The 26,980-nt window shown below is 47.9% G+C and overlaps 1 protein-coding gene across 1 annotated transcript in view; it reads left to right on the top strand.

Moving 5' to 3' along the window:
* Positions 1–26,980, top strand: part of fgf11a (fibroblast growth factor 11a) — a 240,847-nt gene that overhangs the window by 29,575 nt on the left and 184,292 nt on the right. The gene's annotated exons all lie outside the window — the stretch shown is intronic.

The raw sequence follows: 26,980 nt of genomic DNA, 5'->3' as shown, positions 1-26,980 counted from the left end.
GAGGAGACGGGACAGGAGGAGAGAGGGAGAGCGAGGAGAGAGGAGGAGAAGGGAGAGAGAGGAGGAGAGAGGGGCGAAGGGAGAGAGAGGAGGAGACGGGACAGGAGGAGAGAGGGAGAGCGAGGAGGAGAGAGGAGGAGAAGGGAGAGAGAGGAGGAGAGAGGGGGAGAAGGGAGAGAGAGAGGAGGAGAGAGGAGGAGAAGGGAGAGAGAGGAGGAGACGGGACAGGAGGAGAGAGGGAGAGCGAGGAGGAGACAGGAGGAGGTCATGTGGACTGTCATGATGATGTAGAGCTGACACGGCCTGTTCTCTCACTCTGTTCCTCTGGATTCAGACACAGCAGCGAGTGAAAGGAAATATCTGGCGTTAGTGATGAAAAGAGGAGTTGAACTTACAGCATGTTGTCCAAATATTCCTTCACTTGCGAAGTGAAAACAGGGATATATATTAACTGTATTGACATTTGTGGATTTATTTGTCAGATGTTATAGATTTCAGACATATTTTAAACACATAGCTTTGATGCTGTCGCTGGAGTTGTATTTCGTTTCATTCATACTTGTTTCATTAACTTTATTTATCTCCGATAATCCCCAGTTTAAATCTTCTCAGATTTCTGACACGAGGTCTGGAGACCTTTTGTGCTGTGTTTACGTCCAAAAATCATGGCCAGTCCGCACCAGTTCTGAGCATTTCTGACTCAAATCACATTCTTTACATCTGGAAATATAATATCATAATATTCAAGACGATGAACAAAAGATGGCGTCATATTGGTTTCTTTGGCCACGTTCACTTACGTTGACAGAAATGTGCGCAAAAACAGAAAAGTGTGTTTGTGTTTCACTTCATGGTAAATTCCCTCTGCTGTGAGTAGTGCCAGTGCTAACACCAAACCTGGTGAGGGAATGCCTTACTGATCTTTTTCAAATTGTGTAAACAAATAAAACCAAAGACAAATAGAACAGAACACAAGTAAACATCATCCAAACATTAAAACAAGAGAATCACAACGTGCTTATCTTAAAACAATCTTCATTTGTCCATTTCCAAATCAAGTCATTTTTTCCATGTCTGATGTCACAATGTCAATCCAGTCCTTCATTGTTGCTGTGGTCCGTGTTGTTGCTGTGGTCCATGTTGTTGCTCTGGTCCGTGTTGTTGCTGTGGTCCGTGTTGTTGCTGTGGTCCGTGTTGTTGCTGTGGTCCGTGTTGTTGCTGTGGTCCGTGTTGTTGCTGTGGTCCATGTTGTTGCTCTGGTCCGTGTTGTTGCTGTGGTCCGTGTTGTTGCTGTGGTCCGTGTTGTTGCTGTGGTCCGTGTTGTTGCTGTGGTCCATGTTGTTGCTCTGGTCCGTGTTGTTGCTGTGGTCCGTGTTGTTGCTGTGGTCCATGTTGTTGCTCTGGTCCGTGTTGTTGCTGTGGTCCATGTTGTTGCTCTGGTCCGTGTTGTTGCTGTGGTCCGTGTTGTTGCTGTGGTCCGTGTTGTTGCTGTGGTCCGTGTTGTTGCTGTGGTCCGTGTTGTTGCTGTGGTCCGTGTTGTTGCTGTGGTCCGTGTTGTTGCTGTGGTCCGTGTTGTTGCTGTGGTCCGTGTCATCCATTTCTTTGTGATGGCCTTTTCCCGCACACTCAAGAGGAATCTGCTGATCGTGTCCATGGAGGAGTTTTGAGGCCGAAAAACATTGTTCTAAAATTAAGTGGGTCTACAGTTTGCCTCCTGCTGCCACATCCTCTCCAACAGTCTGCCTCCTGCTGCCACATCCTCTCCAACAGTCTGTCTCCTGCTGCCACATCCTCTCCAACAGTTTGCCTCCTGCTGCCACATCCTCTCCAACAGTCTGTCTCCTGCTGCCACATCCTCTCCAACAGTCTGTCTCCTGCTGCCACATCCTCTCCAACAGTCTGCCTCCTGCTGCCACATCCTCTCCAACAGTCTGTCTCCTGCTGCCACATCCTCTCCAACAGTCTGTCTCCTGCTGCCACATCCTCTCCAACAGTCTGCCTCCTGCTGCCACATCCTCTCCAACAGTCTGTCTCCTGCTGCCACATCCTCTCCAACAGTCTGCCTCCTGCTGCCACATCCTCTCCAACAGTCTGCCTCTTGCTGCCACATCCTCTCCAACAGTCTGTCTCCTGCTGCCACATCCTCTCCAACAGTCTTCTCCTGCTGCCACATCCTCTCCAACAGTCATCATGTCATTATGACATCATCATCCCACTGGATTTCAGAAGTATGTATTTGGGCCTCAGGACTCTGTATTTGGGCCTCAGGACTCTGTATTTGGGCCTCAGGACTCTGTATTTGGGCCTCGGGACTCTGTATTTGGGCCTCAGGACTCTGTATTTGGGCCTCAGGACTCTGTATTTGGGCCTCAGGACTCCTGCCATGGACACAACCAGCAGCTCTCTCCTGGCAGCGGCGAAAAAGCCGCTCACAAAAAAATGCATGATACAAAATGCACCGACGATCAAAAATTGGACGGACATGATTGGATGATTGGAATAGAAAAAGGGGGGAAAATCACATTGAGACTAAAATTAAAAATTAGAAATGTTGACATGTTGTGGGCAAAATGTGTGTTTTCCTTTCTCTGCTGTTCTCTCTCTGGTCTTGTTCTTGTTCTGTTTTTGTTTTTCATGGTCTTCAAATACTTTGAATAAAAAAAAAAAATCTTAGCTAATAAAAGAAGGTGATACCGCCCCCTGGTGGAGCAGACACTTTTAAAAGAGTAAAAAACTTTCCATTCGTATTCCCTTTAACCAGTTCATATCTGCCTCTTCATCCTTATGTTCAAAACTTCTGTTTGAGATCAACATTGTAACTCCCCTTCTATGTTTGTCTTAGTATGATGAATAATAGGATTTTTTAATTAACAGAATTGAATTAGTGTTTGATGTTTAGTGTCATTCAAATGTAAATGCACAATTTCTATTCCTTCTTTTTTCATTCTTGTGAACATTTGTGTTGGTTTGATGTGGTTCAGGGCCGTTCACATTGAAGGATGCGACTTGTAACACTTCTGATGTCGTTGGGTTGATCGAGCCGCTGAAAACTTTAGAATATTTTGAATGTCTCTGGTTGAAAACAACAAACAAACACAAGAACCATAGAAACACTGAACAGCTGAAAGGGTAAAAAAGAAAACAAAATGGTTCATGCTGGAAACTGGCATCGAACCCAAAACCTGATCAAGAAAAGGATCGTAAAGGGAGAGAAGTCAAATCCTAATGAAGGGCCCCCAAAAACCCTGACCCAAACTCCCCAAAAACTCCTGACACCGATCCTCAGAAAGTGAGTCCTGAATAACTCACCACGCCCCCTGCTGGACTCTGCAAGTATTTTCCAATCTCCCACATTTGACACATGGATGAGTCGATGTATTTAGTCAGAGTTTATGTCCTAAAGCAGACGCCAACATGGAGAATAAAGTCTGATGTTAAACACAAATACATCATGTCATCAGTCTCTTCAAATGAACAGAATGTATCACCATGGTGACCACAACCTGAACTCACATGCCCCACACTGGTGACTCCATCTCTCCTGAGGAGCACCTCTGCCTCTCCTGGTGTTCTGAGGAGCACCTCTGCTTCTCCTGGTGTTCTGAGGAGCACCTCTGCTTCTCCTGGTGTTCTGAGGAGTACCTCTGCTTCTCCTGGTGTTCTGAGGAGCACCTCTGCTTCTCCCGGTGTTCTGAGGAGCACCTCTGCTTCTCCCGGTGTTCTGAGGAGCACCTCTGCTTCTCCCGGTGTTCTCAGGAACACCTCTGCTTCTCCTGGTGTTCTGAGGAGCACCTCTGCTTCTCCCGGTGTTCTCAGGAACACCTCTGCTTCTCCTGGTGTTCTGAGGAGCACCTCTGCTTCTCCTGGTGTTCTGAGGAGCACCTCTGCTTCTCCCGGTGTTCTGAGGAGCACCTCTGCTTCTCCTGGTGTTCTGAGGAGCACCTCTGCTTCTCCTGGTGTTCTGAGGAGCACCTCTGTCCCTCCTGGTGTTCTGAGGAGCACCTCTGCTTCTCCTGGTGTTCTGAGGAGCACATCTACTTCTCCTGGTGGTCTGAGGAGCACCTCTGCTTCTCCTGGTGTTCTGAGGAGCACCTCTGCTTCTCCTGGTGTTCTGAGGAGCGCCTCTGCTTCCCCTGGTGTTCTGAGGAGCACCTCTGCTTCTCCTGGTGTTCTGAGGAGCACCACTGCTTCTCCTGGTGTTTCTCCTCCTGAGCTCGTCACAGATGTGGTGGAACTTTTGTCGTTGTTGACGAACCTCATATGGAAGATCTGGAGCAAAGAAGAGGCGATTGCCTTTGTACTGGAGGTCTCCTTTAATCCTGGAGGTCTCCTTTAACCTCAATAAACCTCATTCTCAGGCCTCGTGGTTTATCAGCTCCTGGTCTTGGTTGCCCAGGCGATGTGCTCTTCCTATAGTGATGGGAGGGACTTCAACTCCTGAGTCAACAAGGAGCTCAGGAATAATCTCCAAAAAACGTTCTGTATCCTCTCCCTCTTCGCCCTCCAAGACCCCCAAAAGCCTCTGGTCAGGACGATGTGATCAGGACTCCAAATCCAGGATTTTTGTTTTCATATTATTGTTCTCCGGCTCCAGCGTCATCACTCTGGCCCACAGCGTCTCCATCTGGGTCTTTACCGTCTGCAGATTGTCAGCATTATCTGAAACACGCTGCTCGACTTCGTCCATGTGTGCTCCGGTTACTCCTCCTGTTTTCAGCTCATCGGTTACTGCAGCAGATACGGCCGGGCCCCTGGCAGCTAACAACTCGGCTCTAAGAGACGCCATGGCGCGCTGCACTTCGGACATCTCTGCCATATATGATGATTAGTTATGTTCTCTCCCTCTTCTGATGCAGAGAAGTCGTGAGAATCTCCATCTGGGCCCCGGTCATGTCAGGTTTGCTATCCATGTTAGCCCCGTTAGCTCTGTTAGCTTGTAATGTGAGCTGTTTTCCAATGGAACCGTGGGCCGTCAGCTTTGTTTGCTTTGGTCCCGTAGTGTTACTGGATTTGTGTCTTCCTTGTTTACTCATCTCTTGTTCTTCCTCTTTGGGATTAGGCGGATCAAACTATGATTCTAAAGCCACATTTTGCAGCTGCAGTGAGTCTGCTGAAAGCACCACCACAAAACAGTTCTTCAGTTGTCCAGATTTAGCTTGACACTTTTAATTAGACACTTAGTCAAACTCACCTGATGGCGCAGACAGGATACCCCCAGGTACTGTGGCGCCCCTGCTGAGACGCCGCCGCCCCTGCTCTGTTGTTCCTCTCGGTCTGGGCCATCTTTGGCGCCTCATCTCATCTTATGCATCACTGCTCTTTAATTAAACTCATTTGCACACTGTACTGTTTTTTCACTGTTGGGATGTCGGACCATACAAAGCTCTGTATTCTTCACTAGAAAGAGGTGGGTAGTAACCAGGTAGACATAATTCACTTTTTGTTGCCAGTTTTTTTTCCTCATTAAGAACATACCTGGAGTTGTTTTGAACATCTTTCTTTTTTATTTTCTTTGTAAGAAGTTTATTTCATTTTTTTAAAACAAGCAACAAAACGCAGAACAGGACACAGAGAGAAAAACTAGAACATGATATTAATTCTACACATCAAGACTCAAATTCACAGCATAAATTGTCCCACTTTTATTCCATTCAGTCCAACATTTGTTAAATACAGTATGTCCATTTTTGAGTTGAGGCCGAATGTCATTTCTTCCATTTTTCAGGATCAGAATCAGAAAAGGTTTAATGCCATTGTCTATGAACATAATTCACAAACATAGTAACTTGTCTTGGTGATGAAGTGCAACATTAAACAATAAATAATGTTAAAACAACCTGTGTAAAATCAATAAAAAAGGGCATGCATTAAAGAATCTGTTAAAAAATAAAAAATAGGCTTACTGTGTAGATAAAACTTGCAGTTGAGTTTACATAATTATGTATATTAAGTGAACAGTAATTTACATAATCAATATGCTAAGCTAAAATGATTAATTTGTATATATTTAATTCAAGTGTAACTGGGGGGATTTGGTCCAAAGACTGCTTTCTGTTTTAGTGCATTTACAGGCTAACTTGGCATTATCTATGGCCTTCTATGGTATCTATGGTATCTATGGCCTTCTATGGTATCTATGGTATCTATAGCCTTCTATGGTATCTATGGTATCTATAGCCTTCTATGGTATCTATGGTATCTATGGTATCTATGGTATCTATGGTATCTATGGCCTTCTATGGTATCTATGGTATCTATGGCCTTCTATGGTATCTATGGCCTTCTATGGTATCTATGGTATCTATGGTCTTCTATGGTATCTATGGTATCTATGGTATCTATGGCCTTCTATGGTATCTATGGTATCTATGGCCTTCTATGGTATCTATGGTATCTATGGTATCTATGGCCTTCTATGGTATCTATGGTATCTATGGCCTTCTATGGTATCTATGGTCTTCTATGGTATCTATGGTATCTATGGCCTTCTATGGTATCTATGGTATCTATGGTATCTATGGCCTTCTATGGTATCTATGGTATCTATGGTATCTATGCCCTTCTATGGTATCTATGGTATCTATGGTATGTATGGTATCTATGGTATTAAAATAACGTATTTTCATGCCAAATTTCATTTGTCTGTTTATTTTTTTCCGGTCAAAGCCATTTCTGCCATGTTTTGAGGTGGTGCTAATGAGCTGTCTTACAATATTTTTTAGAGCTCACAAAACTCTAATTTTCTTTCAAATTTCTGTTTAGTTCTTGAGTTTTGTGTTCTCCCTCACAATAGTGCTTTCTGGGGCCCTAATAAATATTAGCGAATAAAAGTAGAGACAAATAATACAATGCTATGTTCAGCCCGGGACTTGAATGGAGTTCCGTCCTGGCAGAGCCCGTCGCTGTTTGGCTTCTCGGATTGGCAGTTGTAAAATTCCAACATATTAGAACATTATGATTTGAGGTTCCGGACACATCCAAACAGAATAGCACTGACCCCACAGACATGAAGACGGAAGTCTTTTAGGGACGTTTTGGGAGCCCCTGGTCTAGTGTCTTTCTCGCCTCCTTTTGTGCCTCCTTTCCTACTCTCCTTTCTTCCTGTCTCCTTCCTTAGTGTCTCATCTTCTCCTTTTCTTTGAGTTCTTACCTTTTGTCTCGTCTTTCCCACTCTCATCCTCTTCTTTCCGTTCTCCTGCCTCCTCCTCTCGTCCTCAGCAGCTGTTGTGTCTGCCCCCTGCTCCTCGCTCCCTTCACCCATAGACATAAATGATGACTCTCTCACAAACAGACACAAGTTCCCCCTGTTGCTTTTCTAATTAATCCTCCATGTTTCTCTGTCCTTGACCCGCAGATCTGAGCTGGTCTCTTATTCCCACTCAGTATCAGATGTGATATGGCAAATACTTGGCTGTAGTATTGCAGTGAAGAGCATCTCAGAAGAGGCATGCATGGCAGAGTGGCTGTCACTCTCATCTCACAGCACATTGGTTGCAGGTTCGAATTCTGTTCATTACTTTTGTAAGCAAGTGTTAAAACAAATAAAAATAAAGGATCCAAATCAAAACTCTACAATTGGTAGAGGTTGGGGTTTACCTTGTCTTAAAAATTACTTTATTTCTGCTCAAATCAGAGCCTTATTATACTTGTGTGAATGGAAAAATATTTAGCAATATTGGCAGATGAGAGGCGGTTGAGTCATTTGGGGGAGGTGGAGAACCCTTGGGTGATGGTCGATTCAATTAAATTTATTTTTGGAACGCCCAATATCACAACAGCCGTTGTCACGGAGGGCGACAGTGAAAAGCGAATAAACAATGTTCATAGGGACTTGGCAATGTCCCAGAGTCCTCTGTCCATAGACCCTCCTTCTGTCCTTAGACCCTCCTTCTGTCCTTAGACCCTCCTTCTCGGCCAGGAAAAACTACCAAAACCTCCTCGTGAAAAAGTATAAACCTGGAGGAGTTCCAGATGAAGGAGAGATCTGACTCTCACAGACGAGAGAGAGACAGAGGAGCTGGAGCCACTCAGGAGGAGAACCAGTTCTTCAGGAGGAGAACCAGTTCTTCAGGAGGAGAACCAGTTCTTCAGGAGGAGAACCAGATCTTCAGGAGGAGAACCAGATCTTCAGGAGGAGAACCAGTTCTTCCTGGAGTAGAGACCGTTTCTCCAGGAGAGGATCATCTGGTTCTACAGGTCATCGATGTGTCTGTCCCACTCCCGACGGGAAGTGAGAAAAGAAGAAGAAAAGGCACTAGAATTCACTAGCAAGGACCACGCCACAACAATGAAATACGAAAGAATGTTTATTGATAATAGTGATGATGGGTCGATGAGAGATCGATGAGAGATTGATGAGAGATCGATGAGAGATCGATGAGAGAGAGAGATCGATGAGAGAGATCAATGAGATGAGAGAGATCGATGAGAAGAGAGAGATCGATGAGACGAGAGAGATCGATGAGATGAGAGAGATTGATGAGAGAGATCGATAAGATGAGAGCGATCGATACGATGAGAGAGATCGATAAGATGAGAGAGATCAATGAGAAGAGAGAGATCGATGAGATGAGAGAGATCGATGAGAGAGATCGATAAGATGAGAGAGATCGATGAGAAGAGAGAGATCGATGAGATGAGAGAGATCGATGAGATGAGAGAGATCGATGAGAGAGATCGATAAGATGAGAGAGATCGATGAGAAGAGAGAGATCGATGAGAAGAGAGAGATCAATGAGAAGAGAGAGATCAATAAGATGAGAGAGATCGATGAGATGAGAGAGATCGATGAGATGAGATTGATGAGAGATGGCTGGGTAGAGACTCAGGATGGGGGCTCTGTCTCGGGTAATCAGCCCAGCCGATTCAGAACCCCCCCTCCATGGATAGTTATGTGTTAAGGTGAAGATGATAGAGACATGGGGTGGGAGGGCGGGGTCGAGAGAGCAAAGACAACAAGAGATGCTGGGATTGGCCTGTGCATGTATAGGCCTTCTGGGTAATAAGAGGCGTGGTTAAAGAGTGAAGGTGTGGTTGCTGGGGAAGTAAGAGGTAGAGGCGTGGTCCTGCTCCCGAACCCAAGTTAGCAATTACATCTCCAACTACACATATTGTTTGACAGAATAAGTAGTCAGAAGCAGAGGATAGTTGGTTCTTACAACATGAAAGGAGCTAATCAAAAAACACACGCTAAACAAACCTTCCTGGCGGCAGCAAAAAAGGCCCTCACCAAAAATTGTAGACACAAAATACACCGACGATCAAGGACTGGACCAACATTATAATGGTCATACGTAAAATGGAAAAAATTAAATTTGGACTCAAATTGAAAACTGATCATTTGACAGACTGCTTTTTCAAGACTTTTAAGATTTTGTGCCCGTAGGCTTTATTTGACAGGAAAGTAGTGTGAAATGGGTGATGAGAGAGAAGGCAGGACATGCAGTAAATAGTCGGAAGTCGAACTCAAAACACTGCGGTCGGCTGCACTTGGAGCGTGGCATACGTGTGCTGAGCCTTAACCACTCCACCACCGAGTGTTCTTTAATATATAAAAAAATATTTATGAAATAATAATTGGCAAATGCCAACGCCTCTTCTGTCCACATTGATCCTCAGCATTGCAGAATAAATCAAAAGCGCCCCTTTCTTCTCGCTCTGGAGGGATTCCACCAGATCAAAAGCTCTGCGTTTATTCACGTGAGTAGTTGTTAAAAAAAGAGACATGTGGCTTGTTTATCCAGGTTGACCCGCGGCGAGACGTCTGGATGCAGCCACGACACGCTGTGTATCACCAAAGTTGTGGAACTTCATTATTTTAGGTCATTGACAGTGGTTTGGAGCTGGCTTGGGAGCGATGTGCACGCTCGAGTTACAAGATTCTCAGCGGTCTCCATATACTCGACCACATCTTTACCCTCAGTTTCCTCTGGAATGCCGACAATCCGCATGTTGCTTCTGCGCTTACGGTTCTCCGGATTGTCCACCTTTTGACTTGGTAGAAACCGTTTCTTTCAAATCAGAGATTTAATTCTCTGCCGCTGTAGCTTGGGTGTACAGGTTGCATTTCTTGGATTTCTAATGTCATGATCCTGTGTTTCTGGTTCATGTGTTTTGCTCCCTGCCCTGTTTTCCCGCTCTCTGCAGCTGCCCTTCATTCCCTTCATGAATGAAGGGAGAGAGGGAGCATATATAACCTCCTGAGGTTTTCAGAGCTGCCATGATAGTTATCATACATTCAATTCTGTGAGGACAGCATTAAACCATCACCCACTAAAGTCACTTTCAACAACGACAAACCCTGGTTCACACTTAAACTGAGGTTGAGGCAGAAGGAGGCAGCGCACAGGGGCGAAGCTAGAGAGCGCTACAAAGAGGCAAAGTACGGATTAAGCAGGAAGTGTCCAGAGCTAGATCCCAGTACAATACGCGTCTGAAGGAGCAGGTCTCAAACAACAACCGCCTCTGTGTGGAGGGGCCCCGCTTCTGTGTGGAGGAGCCCCGCCTCTGTGTGGAGGGGCCCCGCCTCTGTGTGGAGGGGCCCTGCCTCTGTGTGGAGTGGGCCCACCTCTGTGTGGAGGGGCCCCGCCTCTGTGTGGAGTGGCCCCGCCTCTGTGTGGTGGGGCCCACCTCTGTGTGGAGGGGCCCCGCCTCTGTGTGGAGTGGCCCCGCCTCTGTGTGGAGTGAGCTCCGGCTTCTCACCAACTACAAGCCCAGAGCCCCCCCTTCCGCTGATGACAGAAAACTGACCCAGCAACTCGACTCTTTCTACTGTATAGTAGCAAAAGCTTCAGTTGTAGTCATCTGGACTCAGTTTGAAAAAGTAGACGTTTCGACTCTCATCCAAGAGTCATTGTCAATAACAGAATTTAGGTCGAGAACTCCGATATTAATACTGTTCTGTGGTAAGACCCGCCCATTGGGAGGAGCCTTCCTGAAGTAGAAAGAGTTGTTTGTTTCAACAGAAACTCCCCCCTTGTATCTACCGAGCCTATTCAGAAACGTAATGGGCTATTAGAATCCTCTTTGTCTTTGTGAGACCCTGGCTCAACCACCCTGAGTACCTGATTAGCATCTACATGTCCTCTACCTTTCCAGGGGTTCAGTAACCCATTATAAATAACAGGAAGATTGAATCTTAGCCCTCCATTTCTGTTTAAAGAAGGTCTTTCTTTTTTAACAAAAATAGCTTCCTTGACTCCTCTTTCAAACCATCTTTTCTCCCTGCTTAAAACCTTCACCTCACCGTCTTCAAACGAGTGATTAGAGGCTTCAAGATGGAGATGCACGGCACTCTGAGGTCCTGAACTTGTATTTCTTCTGTGCTGATAAAGCCTCTTGTGTAGAGGCTGTTTCGTCTCACCTATGTACCGTTCTTTACAGCTTTCTTCACTGCATTGGATCGAATAAACTACATTGCTCTGTTTTTGAGTCGGCAACTTGTCCTTTGGGTGAACCAGTTTTTGTCTTAAAGTGTTTCCTGGTTTAAAATAAACAAGGACTTTGTGTTGTCTAAAAATTCTCTGCAGTTTTTCCGACAGGCCAGACACATAAGGGATAGAAACACCCTTCCTTCTCTGTTCAGTTTCCCTTTTGTCCTGCTTCTTGGTTCTCTTCACTCTGTTGAGAGCCCAAGCGGGGTAACCACAGGCTGAGAGGGCACTACGGACATGTTTTTCCTCTTTCTTCTTGTCCTCTGAGCTGGTGGACACCTCTTGCCCTCTGAGCTGGTGGGCACACCTTGAGCTCTGTGTTGTAAGGTTCTGATCACACCCAGCTTGTGCTGTAGTGGGTGGTTGGAACCAAAGAGCAGATACTGGTTCGTGTGTGTAGGTTTCCTATATACTTCTATTTGGAGTTTCCCGTCCTCTCCTCTGATCGTGGAACAATCAAGAAAGGCCAAGCGATTCTCCTTAGCGTCTTCTCTTGTAAACCTGATATGTGGGTCCACAGCATTGATGTGATCAGAGAAGGTTTCCAGCTCTTGTTTCTTGATTGTTACAAAAGTATCATCGACATAGCGGAGCCACAGTTTTGGGGCTATGCCTGAGAATGAGGACAGTGCCTTCTTCTCAAAGTGCTCCATGTACAGGTTGGCCACTATGGGAGAGACGGGCGAGCCCATGGCACAGCCATGAATCTGTCTGTAAAATTGTCCCCGGAATTGAAAGTAAGTGGTGTTCAGACAGATGTCCAACAGTTTACATATGTGTTCAGGTGTCAGTTTGGTCCTTTCCTGTAGGGTGGTGTCTTCCTGCAGTCTGGTCCTCACTGCTGCTACTGCCAGGTGCCAGTTGTAAACAAACCGTAATGGAAGAAATGATGAGAACAGAGGATTCAAGGAAGAATGGACCGGATCATTTGCTTTCATTGCCAAAACAGAAGGATCGTCATGATTTGTCATGTCAAGTTGTCAAATCACAAAAAGAGTCATTTGGAAAGACATTTCCAGGACATGAAGGATTTGCTGCAAAGCCAGTGAAGGAACGGGGCATTAAAATGGCAGGAAACATCACCAATTGTCAAATCAAGGACGTTAATTCAGCTTCAACAAACTCAAGTGCCTGTGATGAGTCGTGTGATCGATATTGAACAGGCAGAGCTGTTTTCTGCAGGAATGTGAACTCTGACACACAACATTACAGACAGACATTCACTCTCACATTCAGTCACCAATGTTACCTCACACATGCATGTGTTTGGACGGTGGGAGGAGCCGGAGAACCCGGAGAGAACCCACGGTAACACGGGGAGAACATGCAAACTCCACCCGGAGAGGTGGAGAGAGAGGATGTGATGTTGGTCTGGTCCGGAAAAAGTTAAAAAACAAAATAAATTGAACTATAAATTGAACCCGTACGTAACATTGTAATGGAAGTTAACTTCAATCAATCGGATATCAGAGTCACATGGTGCGTCTCTCTCTCCAGGGGGCGCTGCAGGGGGCGCTGCAGGGGGGCGCTGCAGGAGGCGCTGCAGGGGGCGCTGCAGGGGGCACTGCAGGGGGAGCTGCATGGGGGCGCTGCAGGGGGGTGCTGCAGGAGGCGCTGGAGGGGGCGCTGCAGGGGGGCGCTGCAGGAGGCGCTGGAGGGGGCGCTGCAGGGGGGCGCTGCAGGGGGCACTGCAGGGGGAGCTGCAGGGGGAGCTGCAGGGGGCGCTGCAGGGGGGCGCTGCAGGGGGGTGCTGCAGGAGGCGCTGGAGGGGGCGCTGCAGGGGGGCGCTGCAGGAGGCGCTGGAGGGGGCGCTGCAGGGGGGCGCTGCAGGGGGAGCTGCAGGGGGCGCTGCAGGGGGAGCTGCAGGGGGCGCTGCAGGGGGGGGCTGCAGGGGGGGGCTGTAAGAGAGTATTTTGAGGAGCACAATGGGCTCACAGTTCCTCTGGTTCCTGCCCTGCCCCTGGTGGACCGGCCCGTTCAATTACAGGAGCAGTGGTGAATAATTGAATGAAGCGCACTTAAGTTACATCACAGTAAAACAAGCTTGTGTCTGGTGCGTGTGAAGTGTGAGGAGCTGCTCACTCTGTGTGTGAAGTGTGAGGAGCTGCTCACTCTGAGCAAACATGAAAAAAGGAACAAAACAAGACAGAATAACAGACATGAAGAAAAAGACATCCCACAAAAGAAAAACTACAGCACAACTGAACCAAACAAACCCCACTTTGCCCACAGGCTCCGCCTCCTCCAAAAGTCTCAGTCCTCATTTTTCAAAGACGATAAACTCCAGCCTCCTTTTTCTTTCGATATTGTATCACATTTGGAAAAGTCTGGTTTGGGCGATACAATAGATCTGCAGAACAGGCAATTTAATGTTCCGTCCCATCAATTGTAACACTGTGAATTGTTTTTGATTGTTTAATAAATTGGGACAATGGTTCCAAATACAAAACAAACAGGAGGAAAGACTAGGTACTGCCCTGACTCACCCCTTTTTCAAGAGTCAGTGGAACTGTCAGATGACCATTGATTGACCATTGACTTCTGACAGAGAAAAGTGCAAAGAAAAATCCTTTCAGTCATAAACACAGCTAAACAAAACTGTTTTTTGCTAAGATTTGAACATTAGCAGAGTAGAACCTGTCTCACATCTTCAGAGAGAATGTTACAGATTTTAGGAGGCCGGACCATGTTTAGTCCTGACTCTGGCACCAGCAGGAGGCCGGTCCATGTTTAGTCCTGACTCTGGCACCAGCAGGAGGCCGCTCCATGTTTAGTCCTGACTCTGGCACCAGCAGGAGGCCGGCCCCTGAGGTCCTCAGAGTCTGAGATGGTTCATATGGCACTAACATGTCCAAGATGTACTTTGATGCTAGGCCATGGTGAGACTTGTCCACAAGCAGAGCTGCTTTAAAGTCTCTTCTCTGAGCCACAGGGGGCAGTGCAGAGACCTGAGAACAGGACTAATGTGATGGTACTTCCTGGTTCTAGTCAGGACCCGAGCAAATCCATCCATCCATCTTCTGCCGCTTTATCCGGGGCCGGGTCGCGGGGGCAGCAGTCTGAGCAGGGACTCCCAGACTTCCTTCTCCCCAGACACTTCCTCTAATTCCTCCGGGGGGATCCCGAGGCGTTCCCAGGCCAGCCGAGAGACATAGTCTCTCCAGCGTGTCCTGGGTCTTCCCCGGGGCCTCTTCCCGGTGGGACATGCCTGAAACACCTCCCGAGGGAGGCGCCCAGGAGGCATCCGGAACAGATGCCCGAGCCACCTCAGCTGGCTCCTCTCGACGTGGAGGAGCAGCGGCTCTACTCCGAGCTCCCCCCGTGTGGCCGAGCTCCTCACCTTATCTCTAAGGGAGCGCCCAGCCACCCGGCGGAGCAAACTCATTTCGACCGCTTGTATCCGCGATCTTGTTCTTTCGGTCATTACCCAAAGCTCATGACCATAGGTGAGGTCAGAACATAGACCGACCGGTAAATAGAGAGCTTTGCCTTTGGACTCAGCTCCCTCTTCACCACAACGATCCGATGCAGCGACTGCATCAATGCAGCCGCTGCACCGATCCGCCTGTCGATCTCACGCTCCATCCTTCCCTCACTCGTGAACAAGACCCCGAGATACTTGAACTCCTCCACTTGGGGCAAGGACACCCCACCCACCTGGAGAGGGCAAGCCACCTTTTTCCATTCGAGAACCATGTCCTCGGATTTGGAGGTGCTGATTCTCATCCCAGCCGCTTCACACTCGGCTGCAAACCATCCCAGTGCATGTTGCAGGTCCGGGCTTGATGGAGCCATCAGGACAACATCGTCTGCAAACAGCAGAGATGAGATCCTGTGGTCCCCAAACCAGACACCCTCTGACCCCTGACCACACCCTCCGACCCCTGACTGCGCCTAGAAATTCTGTCCATAAAAATTATGAACAGAACCGGCGACAAAGGGCAGCCCTGGCGGAGTCCCACATGCACTGGGAACAGGTCTGACTTACTGCTGGCAATGCGAACACAGCTCCTGCTCCGGTCATACAGGGACCGGACAGCCCTGAGCAAAGGGCCCCGGACCCCGTACTCCCAGAGCACCCCCCAAAGGACACCCCGAGGGACACGGCCGGAAGCCTTCTCCAGATCCACAAAGCACATGTGGACTGGTTGGGCAAACTCCCATGAACCCTCGAGCACCCGATGGAGGGTATAGAGCTGGTCCAGTGTTCCACGACCGGGACGAAAACCACTCTGCTCCTCCTGAATCCGAGGTTCGACTATCGGTCGGATTCTCCTCTCCAGTACTTTGGAATAGACCTTACCGGGAGGCTGAGGAGTGTGATCCCTCTGTAGTTGGAACACGCCCTTCGGTCCCCCTTCTTGAACAGAGGGACCACCACCCCGGTCTGACAGTCCAGAGGCACGGTCCCCGAACGCCACGCAATGTTGCAGAGACGTGTCAACCAAGACAGTCCTACAACATCCAGATACTTTAGGTACTCAGGGCGGATCTCATCCACCCCCGGAGCCCTGCCACCGAGGAGTTTGCGAACAACCTCAGTGACTTCAGCTTGGGTGATGGATGAGCCAGCCTCCGAGTCCCCGGTCTCTACTTCCTCTTTGGAAGACGTGACTGAGGGATTAAGGAGATCCTCAAAGTATTCCTTCCACCGTCCGACGACATCCCCAGTCGAGGTCAGCAGGCCTCCACCCGCACCGTAAACGGTGTTGGTGAGACACTGCTTCCCCCTCCTGAGGCGCCGGACGGTTTGCCAGAATTTCTTTGGTGCCGACCGATAGTCCTCCTCCATGGCCTCCCCGAACTCCTCCCAGGCCCGGGTTTTTGCCTCTGCAACAGCACGAGCCGCGGCTCGCTTGGCCTGCCGATACCCGTCGATGACCTCCGGAGACCCACAAGCCAGAGTGGCCTGATAGGCTTCCTTCTTCAGTCTGACGGCATCCCTTACTTCCGGTGTCCACCACCGGGTTCGGGGGTTGCCGCCACGACAGGCACCGGAGACCTTGTGACCACAGCTCCGAGCAGCCGCATCAGCAATGGAGGCGGAGAACATGGTCCACTCGCATTCACTGTCCCCAGCCTCCCCCGGGACATGGGAGAAGCTCTCCCGGAGGTGCGAGTTGAATACCCTACTGACAGAGGGCTCCACTAGACGTTCCCAACAGACCCTCACAATGCGCTTGGGTCTGCCAAGTCTGTCCGGCTTCCTCCTCCGCCAGCGGATCCAACTCACCACCAGGTGGTGATCGGTTGACTACTCTGCCCCTCTCTTCACCCGAGTGTCCAAGACACGCGGCCGGAGGTCTGATGACACGACAACAAAGTCGATCATTGACCTCCGGCCTAGGGTGTCCAGGTGCCATGTGCACTGATGGACACCCTTGTGCTTGAACATGGTGTTCGTTATGGACAATCCGTGGCTAGCACAGAAGTCCAATAACTGAACACAGATCGGGGAAGCCGTTCTTCCCGATCACCCCTCTCCAGGTGTTACTGTCATTGCCCGCGTGGGCGTTGAAGTCCCCCAGTAGAAAAACGGAGTCCCCGGTCGGTGCACTGTCCAGTACCCTTCCCAAGGACTCCAAGAAGGCCGGGTACTCTGCACTGCTGTTCGGCCCGTAGGCCGCCACAACAGTGAGAGACCTGTCCCCCACCCGAAGGCGGAGGGACACGACCCTCTCGTTCACCGGGGTAAACTCCAACACGTGGCGGCTGAGCTGAGGGGCTATCAGCAAGCCCACACCATTCCGCCGCCTCTTCCCGCGGGAAACACCAGAGAAGTGGAGCGTCCAGCCCCTCTCGAGGAGATGGGTTCCAGAGCCCAAACTGTGCGTGGAGGTGAGGCCGACTATATCTAGTCGGTATCGCTCAACCTCCCGCACAAGCTCAGGCTCTTTCCCCCCCAGCGAGGTGACATTCCATGTCCCCAGAGTTAGTCTCTGTGTCTGGAGATCTGGTCGCCGAGGCCCCTGCCGTCGACTGCCGCCCAGATCTCTCTGCACCGGCCCCTTATGGATCCTCCTGCGGGTGGTGGGCCCACGGAAGGGCGGCCCCAGGTCGCTCTTTCGGGCTGTGCCCGGCCGGGCCCCGTGGGGTAAGACCCGGCCACCAGGCGCTCCCCATGGAGCACCCATCCCATGCCTAGCTCCAGGATGGGGACCCGGTGACGCCGATCCGGGCGATGTAAACTGCCTTGTTTGTGTTGTCATCATAGGGGGCTTCTGAACCGATCTTTGTCCGACCTGTCACCTAGGACCTGTTTGCCTTGGGAGACCCTACCAGGGGCATGAAGCCCCCGACAACATAGCTCCCGGGATCATTCGGGCACTCAAACCCCTCCACCACGTTAAGGTGTCGGTTCAAGGAGAGGAGCAAATCAAATCAATTTATTTTTGTAAGGCCCAAAATCACAACAACAGTTGCCTCTGAGGGCCACAGCGAGAAATGAATCAACAATGTCTGTGGTGGCGAGGGACGATGTCCCAGGGTCCTCTGTCCTTAGACTCTCCTTCTCGGCCAGGAAAAACTACAAAAAAAACCTCTTTGGGAAAAAAGCGTAGAAACCTTGAGGAGTTCCAGTGAAGGAGAGATCCGACTCTCACAGATGGACAGACGGACACGAGGAGACTGGAGCTGGACCCACTCTTCAGGCAGATGAGGGACCGTCGGAGGCAAACTGGAGCCACTCTTCAGGCAGATGAGGGACCGACTGAGGCGAACTGGACCCACTCTTCAGGCAGATGAGGGACCATCTGAGTCGAGCTGGACCCACTCTTCAGGCAGATGAGGGACCGTTTGAGGCGAACTGGACCCACCCCTCAGGCAGATGAGGGACCGACTGAGGCGAACTGGACCCACTCTTCAGGCAGATGAGGGACCGTCGGAGGCGAACTGGACCCACTCCTCAGGCAGATGAGGGACGGTCGGAGGCGAGCTGGACCCACTCTTCAGGCAGATGAGGGACCGTCTGAGGCGAACTGGACCCACTCCTCAGGCAGCGTTCTGGATGAACTGCAGCTGTTTTACAGCTCGTTTGGAGAGACCAGTGAGCGGCCGTTACAGTCTAATCTACTGGAGACAAACGCGTGGATAAGTCTCTCTAAATCTGGTTTAGACACTATATTTTTGATTTTGGCAATGTTTTTTCGATGGTAAAAAGCTGCTGATGTTATTGATTTGTTGTGACTGTTAAAGTTCAAGTCTGAGTCCATTATCACCCCCAGATTTATCACTTGGTTTGTAGGTTTTAGAGACTCTGGAGGTGACGCTAACACTTTCTCTTTGTTTCTGGGACAAAAATGATTATTTCAGTCTTGTCTGAGTTCAGCTGGAGAAAGTTGTTTTGCCTCCACACACTGACTCTGGCACCAGCAGGAGGCCCTCTGGCACCAGCAGGAGGCCGGTCCACACACTGATCTGTTGGATGCAGTGACAGAGTGATTCCACTGGTCCATATTCACCTGCGACAGTGAAACATAGATCTGACTCGTCTGCATCATTGTGATAGGACACATTTTCACTGCGTGTCATGTGACCTAACGGCAGCATGTAGAGGTTGAACAGAAGGGGACCCAGGACTGACCCTTGGGGCACTCCACAGGTCAGGGTCATGTGGTCTGAGACACAGTACTTCCTGTCTTCCAGATTGGACCTAAACCAGTTTAGGGCGGGGCCAGTGATGCCCACCCAGTCCTCTAGTCTCTGTAAGAGGATCCCATGATGGACAGTGTCAAAAGCAGCATCAGATCTAACAGAATTAAGACTGAGGCTTTGCCCGTGTCAGTGTTCAGGAAGATGTCATTTGTCACCTTGACAACAGCAGTCTCAGTCACCATGACAACAGCAGTCTCAGTGTGATGAGGTCAAAAACCTGAAAAACATCAAATGAGTTGTTTATTAAGAAAAAAAACCTTTTCGAGGACTTTGCCCCAAAATGTCAGATTAGAGATGGGCCGGTCATGACTCAGGACTGCAGCATCAAGACTGCTCTTCTTTAGGAGAGGCTTTATGACCACTCCCCCTGACCCCTGCTCTTCTTTAGGAGAGGCTTCATGACCCCTCCCCCTGACCCCTCCCCCTGCTCTTCTTTAGGAGAGGCTTCATGACCACTCCCCCTGACCCCTCCCCCCTCCCCCTGCTCTTTTTTAGGAGAGGCTTTGTGACCGCAGTTTTCAAAGACATTGGGAATGTTCCAGATTGAAGCAACATGTTAACTATGTGAGTGATGATGCTAACAAACTGTTCAGCACAGACTTTAGAAATCTGGAGGCTCACACATGGAGGCAGCTGTAGATGAACTCAGACTGGTGATGATCTCATGGACAGTTTTGTCAGTTACTGGTGCAAAGTGAGTTAGCTCTAAGTGTCCTGGTGGTTTTAGGGTAATTTTTTGCATTGTGGGATTTATAGCATTTTTAATGCCCTAAACTTTGTCATTAAAGAATAATGTAAACTCATTACACTTGGATGTGGAAATGAGTTCTAACGGCAGCTGAGCTGGAGGGTTTGTTCATCTGTTACTGTGGCAACAGGACACATGAGTTGTTACTGCAGCTTCCAATTATTTCAGAGAAATATATTTCCCTAGTTCTACATAAGATTAGGTTGTACATGTTCAGCTTGTCTTTGTAAATCTCTTTTTGAACCTGGAGCTTTGACTTGCGCCATTTCCGTTTGGCCCGGCGGCACTCCCTTTTCTGTGTCCTGACCCAATTATCATGTCTCCACGGCAACTTTCGCTTATTTTTACCACTTAAGCCTTCACTTATGTGTCTTCTCTGAATAACTGCAGGACCAACCTCTGAACAGCTGCAAGACCAGCCTCTGAACAGCTGCAGGACCAGCCGGTGGTTTGGGAAAAACAGACATGTCAAAGAAGACACAGAAATGATCAGACAGAGCAGCATCAATCATGCCCTCTGCTGTGGGTGGGGCCACTCTGCTGTGGGTGGGGCCACTAAAGTGCTGAGTAAGACTGAAGGTTTCAAGGACAGCATCAAGCTCTTTAGCGTCTCTGCCACAAATATTATCCACATGCACATTGAAACCACCTGTAATGACCAAGCCATCAAGTCTGTGCATACGACTGAAACATCTCAGTAAAATCATCGATAAAACGTTGGCAGTGCTGGAGAGGCTTGTATAAAACAATGAAGAGAATGAGACTGTTTAAGCTCCATTTGAAAGGAGACATACTCAAATGATGAAAACACCCCAAAAGACAACCTGTGGGTAATATTTAATCTCTAAAGACAGCACAGACTCCGCCCCCTTTTTGTTTTCTCTTGTTTCAGATTCAAACTTAAAGTTGGGTGGAGCAGATTCTTTTGTCAAGCCATGTTTCAGTTAAAAACATAAAATCAAGATTATAAGGCTACCCCAAAATAAATTGTCTGTTTGCTGTAACCCGAGTCAAAATTTTTCAAGTTGGTCGGACGGTAGGCAAATTAATAATTTTTTTTACTTTGAAGGAAAAAAAAAAAGATCAAAATTTTGTCATTTTTTGACTCGGAGTGACCGCCAGGGGTCAGGCTTCAACAGTCCAGAGGTCAGGCTTCAACAGACCAGGGGTCAGGCTTCAACAGTCCAGGGGTCAGGCTTCAACAGACCAGGGGTCAGGCTTCAACAGTCCAGGGGTCAGGCTTCAACAGTCCAGGGGTCGGGCTTCAACAGTCCAGGGGTCAAGCTTCAACAGTCCAGGGGTCAGGCTTCAACAGTCCAGGGGTCGGGCTTCAACAGTCCAGGGGTCAGGCTTCAACAGTCCACGGGTCAGGCTTCAACAGTCCAGGGTTCAGGCTTCAACAGTCCAGGGGTCAAGCTTCAACAGTCCAGGGGTCAGGCTTCAACAGTCCAGGGGTCGGGCTTCAACAGTCCAGGGGTCAGGCTTCAACAGTCCACGGGTCAACCTTCAACAGTCAAGGAAAACGTCTCGATCAACCCAATCGGAGACTAAATCTCCCGATTTTAAGGTATTTCAATCGACTTTTTGTACGCTGTTATCCTTTATTTTGGTAGCGAATGTGAGCAGGGGGGAACATGCGGGGGACACGGGCGCCATCATGTTTGTTGTGATGACGCTGCTGGGCGTGTTTCAATCCCAGAATGCAACCCTGATAGAGCGTGACATGTACTATGGACACTTCAGTGGCGCCGACAGAGGCAAACTAACTTGTAAAAGCCAATATAACGACACTTGTGCGCGTTTTGTTTTGTTACAGACGCATGTGGAGGACTGAATATGAAGACGCACATGTATTGCGCAATGCGTTATCAGTCCTTAGGGATGAAAGATAGGTTTACCAACGTGATAAAAATATTCGACACGGCGGTTTGGGAAAGACCGGTCGGTGAGTTGGCGTAATAATGCTGATATTTTTTTTCTGTCGGCTAGTTTCATACCGGGTCGGTCGGGTTACGGCCAACCGACATATTATTTTGCTCAGCCTAAGAAGAAATAAAATTATTAATTAGAGTAATTTGTTACATAAGGAGCTGACATTTAGCACAACAAGTTTCAGACTAGTTTCAGTGAGACTGGGCTTTATATTTCACAGAGAAAATTAATCACATTACTCAGATCGGGCCTGACTCGCATTTTGTTTTTCCATCTGTGTGATGATGTGACTACAGAAAAAGCACTAGGGGGGGCTCTTTTTACATAGGGCCCCGGGTTGGTTTGATTTTTAATATGACAATAAGTCCCAGCAACGCTGAGACCCAGTGCATCCTATTTATGGGAGATACCAGGTGAAAGGCGAGGGGGGATGGGTGGTGGGGCTTTTGTTGGTGTAACAGGAGTTGGCTTGTTCTGTAACCTTTGCTGCTGGTGGTGGTGGTGGAGCGGCTGCTGATGAATCCTTTGGTGGTGGTGGTGGAGCAGCTGCTGATGAATCCTTTGGTGGAGGTTGTGGTTGTGGTGCTGTTGATGTTGAAACATTGGCTCGGTCTCTGGCTGATGGAGCAGGAATTCTTCTCTCATTCCTCTCTTCTCTAACTATCTGCTCAGGACCCTGTCCAGGCCCAGTCCAATGCCTCAGAGCGTGGAGCAGGTTCTCTGTCAGCACCCTCGCTCCACCTCTGTACCCTCGCTCCACCTCTGCACCCTCACTCCACCTCTGCACCCTCACTCCACCTCAGTACCCTCACTCCACCTCTGCACCCTCACTCCACCTCTGCACCCTCACTCCACCTCTGCACACTCTCTCCACCTCTGCACCCTCACTCCACCTCTGCACCCTCACTCCACCTCTGCATAGGTGGGGGCCCCTCTCGTTTCCAGAATAGATAGAAGTTCTCAATGTAGTGCAGTCCTCTAGGTGCACACTCTTTGGACAGCCATGTGTTCAGCTGAAGCAGCTAAACTTGCTTATCTTCCTGTCGATGTTTGGAACAGGTCCACTTATGAATGTTTTGATTCCCATTGTCGAATAACTTCAAGAAGTCTCTTTTCTAAACTTCAGTCTGTTCTCGTCGTATCTCCACTGCACCACGAGCACAATCAGCTGTTTTACTCCTCCATGTTTGGCCAAAACATTAGGAAGGAGTGACGTTATCTCAGAAACAGTGGCGCTGGGAAAACAATCCGTAATCTTTCCGTGCGTCACATGCCGCATTGCAGAATCTCCAATCAGGAGGACACTTATTAGTGACCTTGACTTTTGACACAGATTGTCTTTGCCTTTTGGCCACGTCATGTCTTTTTTAAATTTAATTCCGTCTCTGAAAGTGGTAAAAATCTGTTTAACTTTACGTTATCTTTGTATCGTTTAGGAGTTTGTTCCAAGAAACAGCCTGGTCTTTCTGGTCTTTAGATAGTTTTGGGAACGACACAGAGTCACTGCGGTTCAGGTTGAAAGTAGCAGTTTTCTTGTTAAAAAATTGGACTTCTTACCACTGGATGACACTGGAATTGTATATTTTTTCTTTTTCAATCCTTATTTTTGGATCATTAATTTCTTGTTAATATTTCCGACAGCGTTCACAAGAGTTTCTTTCCCTTCTTCTCCCGGACATGTTGCTGGCTCGTCAGATATGTTGTTAAAACTGTAAACATTTTATAAAAAAAAAAAAAAAGTCATAACCAAAAATGTTTGGAAGACAAAAACTGATTAAAATGCAAAATAAATAAGAAAAGCAGGGAGAGCCAGCTGGAGCAAGCAAGAAAGCGTCTGCACTCTTCGGGAGCAGGAAGTAAGATCCATTGTTCACCCACTAATAGGGAACGTGAGCTGGATAAAAAAAAAAAGGCTTACTATGTATACACATTTACAGTTGAATTGTAGTGCAGAAAGTGAACGGTAATTGTGATTGTTCTCCAACTCCAGCGTCGTCCCCCAGAGCACCATCTCGGCCCTTACTGTCTGCAGATCTTCCATATTGTCTGAACCCACGCTGCTTGACTTCCTCAATGCGTGCCCTGGTTATTCCATCAGCTGTCAATTTTGTGGTCACTGCCTCTGACACTGCCTGAGCTATGGAGCTATGGTAGCAAACAACTTGGCTCTCAGAGACTCCATGGCACGCTGGACTTTGGAAATCTTGAGCCACAGCCGATGACCAATTACATTCTCTCCCCCTTCCGACACAAAGAAGTCGCTAGAGTCTCCATTTGGACCGGCGGGACTCCGCGTCCCAGGCGGGGAAGGAGCGCGGCTCTTAGGTTTGTTAGCCGTACCAGCCGTGTTAGCATTGTTAGCCTTGTTAGCTTGCAGGTTTTCCAATGGAGCGGTGGGCCATCAACTTTGTGTGTTTTGGCGCTACCGGACTACCGTGTCTTCCTTGTTTACTTATCTTTCGTCCTTGTTCTTTGGGATTAGGTGGGTTGAACGATGACTTTAAAAACACCTTTTGCAGCAGTGGTGTGAGGTGCATCCGTTCAGTGCGTTACCATACCGGAAGTTCCCAAATGGAAAGATTTTCTCTCTAGGGGATGAGAGCGAAGGGCGGACATGCAGTTGTCAGATTCTGGATTCGAACTCACGACACTACAGCCGTGTTAATAAGGCTCCATGAGAGCAGGACAGAGTCTTAGCATATAATGGAAACATAATGGAAAGAACCGTGTGGTATACAACTGCTCATTCCAGCACCAGGGTCACAACCTCAACCGGCACCTATTACCAGGTCCCACTCTCGGCCCTGCCTTGTTAGCTGTGCTGTTATGATTCAGGGAGCATGCCATTGCCTTCAGCAGTGACATCCATGGCATGTTTCATCAGGTGAGGCTCCTGCCAGCAGACCGACCACTGCTGAGGTTCTTATGGAGAGATTTGAATCGGGACAACTCACCTGATGTCTATGAGTGGCAGGACCTCCCCTTTGGAACAATGTGTAGTCCTTGCTGTGCAACATTTGTGCTGCAAAAACATGTCGTTGATCACAGCCAGCCAGAAGAAGATGTCCATGTTACCATTAACAAGTCCTTCTATGTTGACCAGTGGTCCCCAAACTTTTTGACTCGAGGGCCACATTGGGTTCTAAAATTTGGCCGAGGGGCGGGGCCAGGAAAATATGGTGTGTTTGTGTGAACGAATGAATTACTATAAATGACACGTAGGATTTGACCTGTAACTTGTAACAAAACAACAAATGCAAGGCTCAATGTACTAATACTACTACTACTACTACTACTAATAATAATAATAATAATAACGTTTATTTATATAGCGCTTTTCAGTGACCCAAAGACGCTGAACATATAAAAAAAGGGGGGGTATTTACAGACAGGGGGGGACAACACGTACAATACACAATAATATACAGATAAAATGAACAAGACAAAGGAGTAGAAAGAAAAAGATGGGGATGTAACAGGGGGTAGAAGAGTAGGCAATGGGGTAGAGGAGGCTAGGGGAGGGGGAGGTCATAGGCTTGGGTGAAGAGGTATGTTTTTAGGCGGGATTTAAATGTTGTGAGTGAGGGAGAGTGGCGGACAGGTCGGGGTGGGAATTCCAGAGGCGGGGTGCTGTTCGGGAGAATGCTCTGTCACCAAAAGTTTTGAGTCGGGATGTTGATACAGTCAGGGTGAGAGAGGAGGAGGAGCGGAGGGCTCGGGAGGGGCTGTGGAGGATGAGGAGGTCAGACAGGTAGGGGGGGCAAGGTGGTGAAGAGCTTTGAAAGTGAGGAGGAGTGTTTTAAAGTTTATGCGCAACTGATTGTTTTCCAAATGCATTAAATAAGGATTTGTCCACAAGAGTCTTCTTCAGTGTCAAACACTTGCGCTTCCTGCTTGATTGGCCCCGGTGGCCGTTTGTGGTGAATTTTATTTTCTGTCACAGTGACAGCTGTCAGTCTAGCAGTGTGTGCGTGATGTAAGTCAGCAGAGTTTGTTAATATGCATGTTAATATTTAGTTAAGTGATTTATACCTGTTTTGATATTAATTGATGCAGCGATTCTTAATTTGAGTTCTAACCGGGCTCACCACAGCGATCTGTCAGCCGACACCAGCACAAGGTTAAGTTCTATTATTTAGACACTGTGGTGGTTCAATGCAGCTGCTTAATGACCCTTTGTGTATGGAAAAAATGTCCAACAACATTAAGACTTATCGGGAGGACAATGACACTGGGGAAATGTATCCACCTCCTTTAGGATGCTTCCAAAGCAGTCTTCAGGGGACAAATTACAGCCATATCCTCCGGAAAAAAAGAAACAGATCTACAAGAAAAAATACAATTGTAATACACCCCAAAAAGGGGTGTATTAAAATGCTACAAGAAATTAAAAAGATAAGAGGAGAAATTAATGATCTGACTTCACAGAAAATGCTCTTTACCAAGCAAAGATATTATGAGAGTGGATACAATTTTTCTAAATTACTATCTGGGGAACTTGGGAAACACATTCTCATTCAAACTCATTCTTTCTCTACCGCTTGTTCCCGTTCAGGGTCGTGGGTGACTGGAGCCTATCCCAGTGACTTTGGGCCTTAGGCGGGTACACCCTGGACAGGGGCCTGCTCGTCGCAGGGTTGACCAAATTCAATCAGCATTTGAATAACTTCTCTAAATCACTTTTTTTTCTAACATTCCAGACAATAAAGAAGATGATATAAGTTATTGCTGGACACCCTCAATCTGCCTGTTATGTCAGAAAAAAAATAAATAAAAAAAACAGGAGCTGAAATAACAGTTTTAGAAATAAAAGGCGCAATCAAAAGATTAAAGAACAATACATCTAATTTTTTTATACCACTCTTGTGTGGTATAAAGCTTTAAAACAAATACTTACTCCTTTCCTTTTGACAACTTTGAACTGGGCACTTTAGAAAACTCAACCCAAAGAAGCCGTCATATCCCTGATACCAAAAGAAGGGAAGGACTGTGCCTCATATAGACCTATTTCTATTCTGAATGTGAACTATTGTTTATACACCTCACTCATGTCCAAAAGAATGAAACAAATCCTCCCAAATGAGCAAAGGAGAAACACAAGACAACATAAGACGCTCGTTATACAGAATGAATCATACACACAAACAAAAAACAGCCGTAATACTTTGTTTGGATGCAACACGGCGAAACAAGTGTTTGGTGCCACGGGTCTCTC

This window comes from Eucyclogobius newberryi, unplaced genomic scaffold (genome assembly GCF_026437365.1).
Source record: "Eucyclogobius newberryi isolate DKJ021-1_F unplaced genomic scaffold, fEucNew1.0.hap1 SCAF_22, whole genome shotgun sequence".
Classification (NCBI taxonomy): Eukaryota; Metazoa; Chordata; class Actinopteri; order Gobiiformes; family Gobiidae; genus Eucyclogobius; species Eucyclogobius newberryi.
This window is presented reverse-complemented; position numbering and strand designations above follow the sequence as displayed.